A 12903-nucleotide genomic window follows, 5' to 3' on the forward strand; every position below is an offset into this window, starting at 1 on the left:
AGGAAAGGCTCTGCCCACCTAAGATCGCCTGACAACGTGTCGGGCGACTCACAGGCGCGAAAGGAAAGGGGCGCGGGGCGGGTTTCAGCACCCTTCCAGGAGGGGTACGTGTGGAGGGAGGGAGGGGTCCAGCCTGGAGACTTGCTCCCAGTCGGAAGCCCTCCCCCCACACCGCACCCCGCCCCGGGACCTGACCCCCAAACCAGCCCACCACCCACCCCCGCCCGGGCAGGTAAGAGCTGGGCAAAGGGCAGGAACGAGCCGCCCCACAGCTTGTTCCAGAAGCGGCCTATCGGGTCAGCCGGGGACTCGAAGGCACCGCCGTGTGCCCAGGAGTATGCACCTCGTTCCTGGCCTTGGCAGACAAGCTGGATGAGGGGTGGTCATGGGGGAGAGGGCAAGGGGGGGAGGCGTTTCTCTCAGTCCAACAGAGGTGAGCTTCAGGCAGCTTCTTCAGACCTCTTCTGCTTGATTCCCTGGCTGGGCTGCAGGTGCAAGCACAGGGCCGAGACCTGGAGAGCCAGGCCGGAATGCAAGCCGGGGCCTTTCCTTCTCGTCGCTGAACTGAGGCTCAGGGCCTCGTGGGGAGAAAGCGGAAGCCTGCTGCAAATGCACGGCCCGGGGGTCCACTCGGCGGGGCTCTGCTCAGCTCCTCTCCTCTCGTGTCCTGCCCTCTCCTCTCCGGGAGCTGGGTCCGGGAGCCCTCGGGACGGATCGGGACGGGACGGGACGGGACGGGACAGGCCAGGCCAGGCCTGGGCCAGAATCCCGGAGACCCTGGGAGATGGCACCGCAGCCACCGATTAGACTCTTCGGCTCAGGTGAAGGGCTCCTTCTGCGGTGGCTCCTGCGTCCCGCCAGCGCCGTCCCCTTCTGGACTCGGACTGCCAGCTCTCGCTGGGCCTCGGGAGCCCTCGGCACTGGGTAGCCAGGCTCCACGTGTCGTCTCTGAGCTGGACACAAGAAGGTCACTGGGCCCGCCTCGGCCGCTGCCGCCAAGGGCGGCAGAACTCCCGTTGCCCGCGGTGGTCTCTGGCTGGGCCGCACCGTGGCCCAGAGAGGCCTCCGGGGCCCTGGGCCCGCCCAGGCCGAACCTGCTCTGGCTCCGAGGGGAAGGGGCACGCGGCCAAATGGCCGCAGAACCCCGGCCTGGCCTCCTTCGGAGCAGCTTCCTCTAGGCCCGCCCAGACGTGGCGGCCACCAGGGTCCACCGAGACTCCACTTCCTGTAGCCCCACACGCCAGGCGGCCGGGCTGTGCGCCCTGTGCCACTGCCCGTCTCTGGAGCCTCCACGGCACCGCCGGGCCTTGGGCCATGCTTCCCGCCCCTTCCCAGGCGGAGCTCTTGACTTCCCGGGGCCACTGTCCAGTGTTCCCGACTTCAATCCCTTGTCACTCCTCCCCAGGAAGGGACGGTACAGGGTTCGCGGGATCGGCGGACCCGTTCCTCTTGATGGCAGTATTGCACCACGAACGGCAACCTGCCCTTCCCCTTCCCCTCCCCCAGGCCCTCTCCCTCTGCCCTTTGCCGAGGGAAAAATGAAATGCCAACCCCTGCCCAACCTGGCAAAAGCAAGATGGCTCATCAACCTGCCCACTTCAGAGGGGCGCGCCTCAAAGTCTGGCCCTCCATCCTGCTCCTGCGGGGCCTCGTCTCTGTGGCGTCTCAGCGTAGTGTGCTTGGCATCTGGGAATGATTTCCTCTTGATGGCAGTGTTGCACCAAAAATACCATCCTGCCCTTCCTCACCACCCCCTCCCCCGTCTCCTAGACCTGTCCTTGCGCCCCTTTGTGAGGGGAAAAATACACCAACTCCTGTCCAACCTGTCTCCAACATGGCGGCTCACCGTTTTGGGCAAATTTGGGTAGCACTTCCACATTTGGATGAGCAGAGCCTCATTCCTGTTTGGTCCTCTTAGCCTGCCTCCTGGCCAGAAAAGGAAAGGTTCCTCATCCAGGTAGCTAGCAGTGGATCTGAACCTATTCCCTATCCGTTCCTGTGTCTTTAGCACTGGAGTAGGGCAAGAGACCTCAGCAGATGCACCACACGCGGTCCTAGCCCCTGCTTACTAGTGCTAGCCGAGGTACAGTCTAGAGTCACAGAGAGGCCAGCCTGATGGTTTTACACACAGGTCAGTCCAGAGGAGGCAGATTCCATATCAGAGACACCAAAGGAACCAGTGTTGGTGGAGGATCACTCTGTTTACCACTGTTTAACACAATGCCAGGAATTAAATATAAATTGCTCTAAATCAGTGTAAAAAGCCCTATCTTTAGGTAATGCCAAGTCTAGCATTTCCTTTTTAAAAACATTTTATGGCTTCCCCCACCCACCCACCCAATCACTAATGTAGGGTCTCTACCTCATAAAAGAACAAATAATATCAGTGGAAGTCTTTCCAGAAGAAAATCATCAGTATTTGGTAACCTTTTGTTTCAACAGAGAAGATGTTTATCCCTTTTACTAGGCAATGCAAAGGAAGGGTAATGCAAATATATTACGGTTGTTTTGTTTTGACCCTTTTAATAATGTCTAGGTCTTAATCTCCAGAGTTTCTTAAGCCCATCTTGTTATGTATTGGGAAGGATGTCTCTACCCTTTCATTATACATTTATTGAGATATTCATCCTCTTCTGGAATCACCGGATCAAAGTCTGTTATCAATACTTCTTGTCCATAATGATCAACTGAGTCCCTAATTCCTTGTTTCCAATTGATTTCAAGTTCCTCCTGTTTGGAAAGACACCTGGGACCTCAAGCAGACAGGCCTCTTTATATGTCCGGGTGTTAACTTTGGTCAAAAGGGCACAGTTATATCACCTTGCTCACAGCCTTGGGTAGGGAGTTTGCGTGGGTCAGGACCTAGTCACTGGCTTAATAAATAGGAGGGTCTCAGCATCCTTTCCACTTAACATTAACTTGCAAAATGTTTAGAAATCTTAGAAGTGTGTAAAAAAAGGGAAATCAAGGGTTTCGGTATCCCTATAACGAGGTGTTTTTAAAAATTAGTGACACTTGACTCTGCAACAGTGCGCCTAAGAGGGAAAACATTTCAGAGACATTGATTTTTAACTTCTTTTTCCCCGACTTTACCCACCCAGTGCTCAAAAATCCAACACTCGGAGGGGTACGTTTCACAAAGTTCTAACCTTTCGAAGGGTTGATTAGAATATGGAAAATATACCATTCACTGAAACCGAGAAAATTAACAAAAGTCCTGACAATCAAGTGCTCTACGAATGTTTTTTATAAGCCAATTCCATAAATAAATATCCAGTTAGAAACAAAGTTTACAGGATTTTAAATTATCAATGGTGAAAGAGTATATGCTTAGGGTAATGTTAGTACACACATGAAAATCTACAGGAGGAAAACTTTAAAATTCCCGTAGGACAGACAAGTAGACTTAAACAAGAATAAAGATGTACTACATTCTCGGATAAACAGACTTAGACTCAAGAACATAACAATTCTTCATCAGTTAATCAAGCAATCCATTCTAATCCCAAAGAAAATCCAAAAGGCTTTTGAACACTTTGTTATTTTCCACTGTTAATAAGGGAAAACAAACAGGCAGCGATATCCAAGAGAGTTATGACAATGAATAGCCATGTTGTGAGAGAACTAGTCATACCACATGTGAAAATATATAGTAGAACACAAAGTTCAAGAGTAGACCTGAAGACATACAAGAATTTAGTATACACTGAGGCAGCCTCCCAAACCAATGAGAGTACAGACAGCCTTGGGACAAAGTGATACCCATCTAGAATAGGCTCATAGTTCCACACCTCTCACAATAAACCACGATGAACTGTACAGGGATCCAAGAATTAAAGGTACAATGCACAGAACCATACAACTACTAGAAGAAATAATGGGCAAGATTCCTTTATAGCTCGAGAGCAGGAAAAGCCTTTTGTACGTCTGACCCAAAAATCCATTAAAAAAAAAAAAAGGATAAATGTGAACACCTAAAATTTACCATGCTAACGAAAAAAGCACAATCGAAGTTAGAAAAGCATTGATAAACGGGAAAAAAGTATTTAATTCACATCAGTAGTCTTCCTAACACAGAGAGCAAGCTTCTAGATATCGTTTAAGAGTAACAACCAAGAGAAAAAGACATTACTAGTTCACAGAAAAAGAGCCACAAAAGGCTCTTAAATATACAAAAAGATTCCCCAGCCGCACATATAAAGGAAATACAAACAAAAACTACACTATAATTTCATACAAAGTATGAGTTCCCAACCAAGACCTGCCCTTTCAGAGGGGCCTGTATTACCTGCCATTTCCTCACCTCTCTTGAGTCTGACTTGTCTCAAATCCCCTTTACCCATGACATGGTTATAATCCCACTGTAAACAAAGTACAGTCCTTTATATGAAAATCCCTGACCCTTTAATTTCGATTGCCCTCTCATGCCATCAAATGTCTACAGAAGTTCTTCGAATTTTTAAATTTTGGTAATAAGGCCAATCTTCTGCCAATTATCAGTAACAAGAAACAAGCATTTGCACGAACACGCACCCTTAACAGTGTCATAAAAAAAACTGGTTTTTTTTTTCCTTTTGGAGTTTTTTGTCCACATATAATTTGCTCCCCTTATTCATATTTTGTATTATTACCATGAACTTTTATCTTTGATAACCTGAAATTATTTCTTTAAAAAGCTTCATTGCTTCTTTCATTAATAAAAGGCCTCCTGTTACTGCACAGAACTGTAAATAGATAAAAACATTAACCACCAGTATTCCCATCACTTGCAGAGAGACCCTGAAAATTTGGGGGTTTATTCTTCCATGTGGTTAAATGCATACGTGAAAATGGAGCTAGAACTTTTTTAGGTCAAAAATTCATGAAAGGAAATGTTACTTCTCTAGGGATACATTCCGGGGAGCCCAGTCCCTGTCGGCAGCGCACTCAATCCCACCCAACCACGCCGACCCTCCTGCGGCCACGTAAATGGGGAGGGAAGGAAGAAGGAGCTGGCGGCCCCGCACTCTCCTCCTGCCCTCCCCGCCCTCTGGCCACAGGGAACCGCTTCCCTAGGGGCTCTACTTGGACGCTCTCCCTACTGGCGCCAGGGCACAGAACTCAGGCGGCGGTACAATCCCGGCGCCCACGCTCAGCCAGCCTCGCCTAAACGCCAGACCACGGCCGGGCCCACGCGGCGCCCCCTCGGCCCGTCCCCGCCTCCCCCCGAGCCGGCCAGGATGCAGCGACCATTGGCCTACGGCGCACGCCAGGCATAGGCTGCCCAGACGCTAGAGGACGGGGAGGGTCCCCGGGATCAGAAAGGCTGCCGGACGGAGCCCAGCCCCCGGCCCCGCGTCGCCCCGCGTCAGGGAAAAGAAACGAAGGAGGCTGAGGGGACCCACCTGGCTGAGGCCACGCTCCGGCGGGAAAAACCCGGTCAGCTCTGAACCTTGCGCGGGGGCCGGCGGGACTCGACGGCGCCCCACGCCCACCCCTGCCGTAAAGCGGCGCCTGCGTGGCCCCGCGTAGACGACCCCACCCCCACCCCCACCCCGCCCCCTGTCGTCGGCGTCTCCTCGGAGAAGCCCGGGAGGTGGGGCGCGGCGGGGGGGAGGGGGAGGGGGAGAGGAGGGGTTGGGAATCCGGGTTCCTCGGTGTTGGCCCCGCCCAGGGGAGGAGTGGGACATCCTCAATTGGTCCCAGGTGCCGAGAGGTGGGAGAGGTGAGCTTGGGAAAGTCTGAGAGGAAACCTCCCGTGTTTCGCTCTCTGCTCGGGAGGACCAACTTGTCCCCCTTGTAGGGGCCCTGCCGCCAACGATGTATGCGAAGGAACAGTAAAACGGAAATTTTACCGTTCAACAGTCGCAAGAGTATTTAGAGGAAAAAAGTGTAAGTACACTTGCAAACGGTGTGACGAGTTTGTATCCTTCATATGCTTGAGGTTACTAATACTTGAATTGCTCCCTCCTCAGGTGACAGGCAGAGTCCCAAGAGCAGGCACTCCCTGCGCCCCGTCACCTCCCGCTCTTTGCCAAGGACCTGCTAGGGAGCCAGCGCCTCTGAAGCGGTTTTCCCGGGGCTGCTGCAGGTGGTGTCCACACCGCCTAGGTGGGTGGGGATGTGCTGCGTCCGAAGGAGTCGCAGCGACTCGCAGGTTTCTCCTGCCTGGCGGGCGCCTTGACTTGTTTTTTCCTGTTGAGAAAAGGAACACGCTCCTCTAGAGAAATAACCTTCACATCAAGGAGACACATGTAGCATAGAGAGGAAAAGGAAGATGACAGGTGATGCCGCCACTCAGAGATGAGGGGTGTTAAACTGGGGCTTGTATCCACCCAGTAGCTTGTTCCCTGCAGAGGGGTGCAGCGGAGGAGAGAGAGCACGGGAGAGAGATTCAAAGACAGACCTTTAGAAACAACTGTCTCTAGGATCGTGGGTAACCGGCAGCTTTCTGGTGACTAAAACAGTCGAGACTGTGAAGATGTTTTTGTTAACTCTTTCTTTCCATTGACAAATGTAATTCTTGCTTGGTTATTTCTTAAGAAAAACCATCTCCAGAAATACAGAAGTTTTTCGAGGGAGAACTGAAGTCACCCCTGCCCCTATCCACTCCCCAGTGTAACCACCCTTCCAAGAAACACTTAAAAGAAATCCATGGGCTCTGCAACGACCCCAGGGCAGCACAACTGGCCTGCTGACTGCCCCTAACTCCTCAGGATTTCCTGCCTCCATTCTGCTCCCCCACTGAGCACCTGCACAGGCCCAGGCCCCCCAAGACCGCCTGCTGTGCGGCTAGTCCCAGCCTTGGCTCAGGCTCTGACTCACAGCGCCTTTTCTCACCCATTCCCTGCTGTTTGGGCAGAGCTGGTGGGAATTTCCAGGGCAGAAGGGAGGAGGACAGTGAGGACCCTGAGGTGCTTAGTTCTGGCCAGGCAGCTGCCTTTTTGCATTTCAGGTCAACACAGGAAATCTCACAAAGCGCAGCTGCCTTCAGCTCCTAGGGAGTGAAGGGAGGGCTTCATGCTCTGCTACAACTTGCCCGCCTTGTTGAGGGTGGAAAGTGAAGAGAGCTTCCACCTCCTCCCCACGCGGAATTACCTGACCAGTCCCCGGGCTCTGGATCTCAGCTGCCCCTCTGGATTCCTCTGTGAGTTTCTTTTCCTTCACTCTAGGGAGTAGTGGCTGTATCTCCATGCAGAGATCCAAGTCAAAGTCTTTTCTCTGTCTCCATTCCCTGGATGAACACAGATGCAATAACTACTCATTGTGCCAGGAAATCGAGGTCCAAAGAGGCTACGTGGCTTTGCCAATGTGAACCAGGAGTGGTTCACACACACAAGGGGCGGGGGGAGGCGGGGGGAGGCGGGGGTGGGGTGGGGGGCGTCTCATGCTGCAAATCCATTGCTCTCTCCATGCAAATGGCCACTGAGGGCAAGAGAAGATGTGCAACGTCGTTAGTCATTAGGGAAACCAACATCAAAATCACAAGAGATACCACTTCACGTAATTTTAAAAATGGAAAATAAGAAGTGTAATAAGGATGTGCAGGAATTGAACCCCTCATACACTGGCTGGTGGGAATGTAAAATGGTGCGGACACCGTGTAAAGCAGTTCGGCACTTCCACCAAAAGTTAAACATAGAGTGACCACATGACCAGCAAGTCCACTCCTAGACACGTATCCCAGAGAACTGAAAACATTCAAACAAAAACTTGTACGTCAATGTTTACGGCAGCCTTATTCACAAAGCCAAAATGGGGGAAGCAACCCAAATGTCCATCGACTGATGAATTTTTAAACAAAATATGCTATACCCTTACCATGAGTTTTTATTTAGCCATAATATGGAATGAAGTAGTGATACGTGCTGAAATACGGATGAATCTTGAAAACATTACGATACATGAAAAAAGCTAGACACCAAAGAACACACATTGTAAGATCTGATTCACGTGAAGTACCCAGAACAGGCAGATCTACAGAGAGAAAAAATCCACTCGTGGTTGCCATAGGGCTAGTGAGAAGGGAATGTTAGGAGGAAAACTTTTTCTCTACCGTCTTAGGTTCAACTGGCTAGGGGCCTGAAAGTTAATTAACGGTAAATTAATAGGAGAAACGTTTATTTACCATGAAGGAGCTTTCAGATGAAGAGGCTCCCTAGACGGCTAGAGATAGGGGTTTATATACCAACTTCGCGAGGGGGCTTGGTGGATCAGGACTTCAAAGGATGGAAGGGTCTGATGAGGCTTATTTACACCATCTTCTGGAATGTTCTCATGTCCAAGATCAGGCCTCCCTGATTAGAGACACGCCCCCCCCATGTGGGTGGGGTTGTGGCAGCTGTCTCTTATAAAGTTCTGCTTTAGCCGGATAAGGGCAGTTCAGAGAAGACTTATTTCTGCCTCTGTTGTAGCTCAGATGTTTTCAATTTGAAGTAATCTTTGTACCATTCAGGCCGGTTTCAGTCCCATCCCGAGAATAGGGAACGGCAGATAATAAGTATGGACTTCCTTTTGGGGGTGATGAAAATGTCCTAAAATTTATTGTGGTCACGGGCCCACAACTGTCTGAATATAGTAAAAATCAGTGACTAGTACATTTTAACATTGTGGAGTATATGGTACATGAACAGCATATCAAAAATTTAAAAAGCAAGCCAACACATACATTTAATAAAATTTCAGTAAAAGGTAGATGGTACATTTTATAATGTGGGTGAATCAAGGTGAGAATAGTACAACCCACTTATCAACCTCCGTCTCCCCGGCCAGGGGAAACTTTGTTTCCCATCAAAAGTGTGGGAAACAGCGCGGGTGTTCTGATGTGATACAATTGACAATGTACAGTACAGTACAATCTGATACTCCTATTGTATCATATAGGAGTACAAAGCATCAAGTCTAAAATGTGCCTGCTAAGGGACATTTCCCTGGTGGCGCAGTGGGTTAAGAATCCGCCTGCCAACCCAGGGGACACGGGTTCGAGCCCTGGTCCGGGAAGATCGCACATGCCGCGGAGCAGCTAAGCCCGCGAGCCACAACTGCTGAGCCCGCGTGCCACAACTACCGAAGCCTGCGCGCAGCGGCGAAGACCCAACGCAGCCAATAAATAGATAAATAAATAAATTTATAAAATGTTCCTGCTAAAATAACTGAGCCTGAATCTAACCACATCCAGAGATCTCACTGCGGGTTATTCTGTTTCTATTGGAACATGTTCAGGACAGGATGCATATAGAGTAACACTGAATGTGAGTAATTCTACAGGACAAATAATCTAGTCTTTTCATCAAAGGAATAGCAAAGAAAAAACGGGGAGGGGCTGTTATAGATGAAAAGAGGACTAAGTCCTATTTCAGCGAATGCTATGTAAGATACTTGTTTGGATCCTAATAAGAACAAATCAAATTTAAGAGAGATATTTAGGTCAAATCGGTACATTGGACATGGATGGTTTCCTGTGGCATTAGGGAATAATTGTAATTTTTCTTAGATGTAATGACGGTATTTTGGTTATGTTTTTTTAAAGCCCTGTTTGTTATAGTTTATGTTACTGCAGAGTATGTGGAGGAAATAACTTCTTTGGGTTTACACACGAAGTCGTAGGATATCTGGAATATGCTTTGGAATATGCTAGAAAAAAAAACAAATAAATCTTAAGTGGCAAAACGTTGATTGTTGAAGCTCCTTGACTGACATACAGAATTCTGGTTATATTGTTCTGTCGGCTTTGTTTGAAATGATCCATGATACAGAGCTAAAAATATCCACAAAAGCAACTGTGCCAACCAAAACTGATAAAGTAATCGTGTTTTGAGTATGTTATTGAGTAATATGGGTGAAAACACCAACCTAAAAGAGTTGATTCTGGTTGCATTTACAGAGCTGTAATTGGTTGTGTCTCCAGTTAGGACTGGAAACAGGTGGTTTTTGTTTTAAGTATTGTAGAATTATCCAACCACTTCATTAAAGCCTAGGGTATCTATTTTTAATGATCTCTTGTGTGAGAATGTAAATACGGGGAGGAGATTCTGAAAGACGCACACTGTACAGGTAACAGGGTCAGCTCTGGGAATGGCATGAACATTAGGGCTGGTGGCCAAAGGTGACCTTCATCATTTGCTGAGCACCTACTGTGTGCCAGATACTACTGTTCTTCGTGCTGGAAATACAGACACGAAAGAGACCTAAAGTCCTTGCTCACATGGGGCTCACATTCTAGTGGGGGAGACTGAAAGGTAAGCTCAGTAAGATCCACGTGTATTATAATGACGCGTGCTGTGCAGCACACGAAGGCAGGGAAGGGGAATAGGTCCGGGGGAGGGATCTGCACCTGCAGGTAGGTTGTATGGAGAAGGCCTCACTGAGAAGGGGACATAAAGACCTGAAGGAAGAGACGGGGTGGGGTGGGGGGGACCCTGTGGAGATCTGGGGGATGATCCTCTGAGGATCATATCCTGTGTGCCTCTTACTAATGTTATGCTGTTAAATCATTTAGACACTTACAAATAGTCATTGACCCTCCCGTTTTGAAGCAGGAGGCGCTGTGGTGTATTCTGTCCGTTTGGAATTGGTCAGGGTTAGGGCCACAATTACCTTGATGAGGATATGGTTGAAGACCTTAGCCACTTTGAATAAATCGAGGTTCTAGCCATGCATACTAAGTGTGTGCTCCTATAAAATGGATCTTTTTGGAATACGTGTAGAGATTGGTCCCTACAGAGCATCTTGCTGAAGTGGCTGGGTCCACTTCTGTAAGTTGTTTATAGCTACGTGACTGACAGTGCTGAACAAAACCCAAACTGTCATTTGCCCCTTGGGCCAGGACGCTCATCCCTCGTGGAAATCAATCAGTTATAAGTGGGAGAACATTTCTGTATCTGTGGATGTAGGGCTGACAGTTTATTTGTTTATTTCACTAACCTCAGGGACAGTAGGTTAGGGAAGCAGACAGGCTGATCGGTATCTCTGACCACAAGCCTCAATGCCAGCAAATTACCATATGAAGTGACCAAATGGTCACAGTGGATTACATCACAGTGGGTTTGCAGTATAAAGTCCAGACCATCTGTAGCTGTAGGCTTATTTCTCCTAAGGGTAGGCAGTGGCTGGATGGGTTTCTTTTGCAGAACTAGGAAAAGGCTGGTGTGTTTTTGTTTTGTTTTGTTCTTTTGTTTTTTACTTTTTTCATGCTGAATTCTTACTTAGGGAAATTAATCTGTATCTGTGGCCAAGGTATTCAACAATACTTTCTTTCCTTTTCAGGTCACAGTTTGGTAAGAAGATCAAAGGGCACGATCAACAGCTCGTGCACTGCCTTGGTGTGGACCCAGAGTTCAAGCACAGACGAAGATCAGACACTGACTTCACACTTCTGATAGGTACGCAGTACAGCCCTCAGTTGTGCTTTGATTCTGTTTCCCCCTTCTGTACAATAGGCTCCCCTCTCAAGGCAGGTCTCTCACCGAACTTCCTCTTGTTAGTGTCTGGCTAGCACCACGTCCAGGTATACTCAGTCCCTGTAATTGTTCATCGGGACGATCAGGAGAGTTCTGCCTGTGCGATTCAAATATCAACCTATCTGGTAAGTTCCAACACCCCTGAACTCAGTTTAAACTCGAAGCCCAGAAAAGGCCATTATTTTACTAGAGCCGATTTCACACATCTGATAGGTATGGAACATAACTCCCAGGTGTACTTTGTGTTTTACCCCCTTGCTTTTTACAAAGGTGACTTTCTGAAATGTTTTAATCCAGTTTATGCTGGTGCCATGGAGGCACGTTCTTCACGCTCAAGACTGAGCAAAGGCAGGGTTATTTCAGTAACCTGGGACCTTTTAAAGCTATAAAAAATAGCCGGACATTTTCATAAACCCTAGAGCTAGGAAAGAATTTGAGGGGATCCTGTTTGTCCCCTGGATTGCTGAGAAAAGGACCTTCTGTCATCCTACACTGGAATCTCTGAGAAGGATGATGTGAAGCTTCTCATGTGAAATGTACCTTGCTATATAGCGCCTCCTAGTTTAAGAAGTTTTTTTTATACCTTATTGAAATCTCCATTGGTAAGGATCCAGCATACACTCATTTGTCATTTCTTTACAGGAGGAAAACTAGAGCTGTCAAATGCCAATTCTATAGTATTCTTCTGGTCTACAGCACAGGGCAGGCTCAGTAATAATGAAAGAGGAATAGCTTATTATTGTTTATGATGTATTGTTCTTTTGTGATTTTAACAGTAATACACCCATAGGTGATTTAGAAAGTTATACAGGTTTGATGGGGGAGTCGTAAGGGACTGTTTCCAGTAGTTGTGCTGGCTGATCACCTCTTATGGACCATACCATTGGCACGCTCTCCTGTTGATGTGGGTGAGCGGGTCAGGGTTCAGCAGACATTGGCTTCGTGTGCTGTATGCCAACTTTTTATGACGACTGTGTTCTGTGAATCAGCATTTGGGGCAGGGAGAGATGAGGGGACCAGAGAGGGTAGTCAGCATCATAATCCCCTTATGACCTCATCAACCTGCCACCTCTGATCTTGAACACATCCTTGTACTTCTCCAGGTTTTGATATCTCTAACTAATTTCTGGGTAAATCCATGAAAAGTTCCTACATTTTTATGGTCAAGGACCTTTTCGAGAAGCTGATGAATACTGTGGAAATTAATTTTTTTAAAATGCATATCTGTACATACATACACAAATTAGCAGCTACTTCAGGAAGTTTAAGGAAACCTATGGACCTCTCTTAAGAGCCCCTAGACTTAGGGAGTTCACTGTCTCTTCCAATTTCACACATCTGTGGTTCTAGTGCCTTCCACCATTCAAATCATATCAGGCCCCTGCCTGAAGCTCTCCAATAATTTCCCATTGAAATTAGAATGAAAATATTTACCAAGCATGGCCAGCAATGAACAAGATCAGGC

At 48.2% G+C, this 12903-nt stretch overlaps 1 long non-coding RNA gene across 2 annotated transcripts in view; it reads left to right on the plus strand.

Annotated features, from left to right (window-relative positions):
- The window catches only part of LOC133082417 (uncharacterized), a 358686-nt gene that overhangs the window by 108706 nt on the left and 237077 nt on the right, over positions 1-12903 (plus strand). The window contains exons 4-6 of one of the 2 annotated variants that reach the window (XR_009698950.1): positions 11245-11360; positions 11463-11563; positions 12081-12165. This is a non-coding gene — a long non-coding RNA (uncharacterized LOC133082417). Of the gene's footprint in view, positions 1-11244; positions 11361-11462; positions 11564-12080; positions 12166-12903 lie in introns of those variants that run through there. The other variant, XR_009698951.1, reaches the window with a different exon arrangement.

This window comes from Eubalaena glacialis, chromosome X (assembly GCF_028564815.1).
Source record: "Eubalaena glacialis isolate mEubGla1 chromosome X, mEubGla1.1.hap2.+ XY, whole genome shotgun sequence".
Lineage (NCBI taxonomy): Eukaryota > Metazoa > Chordata > Mammalia > Artiodactyla > Balaenidae > Eubalaena > Eubalaena glacialis.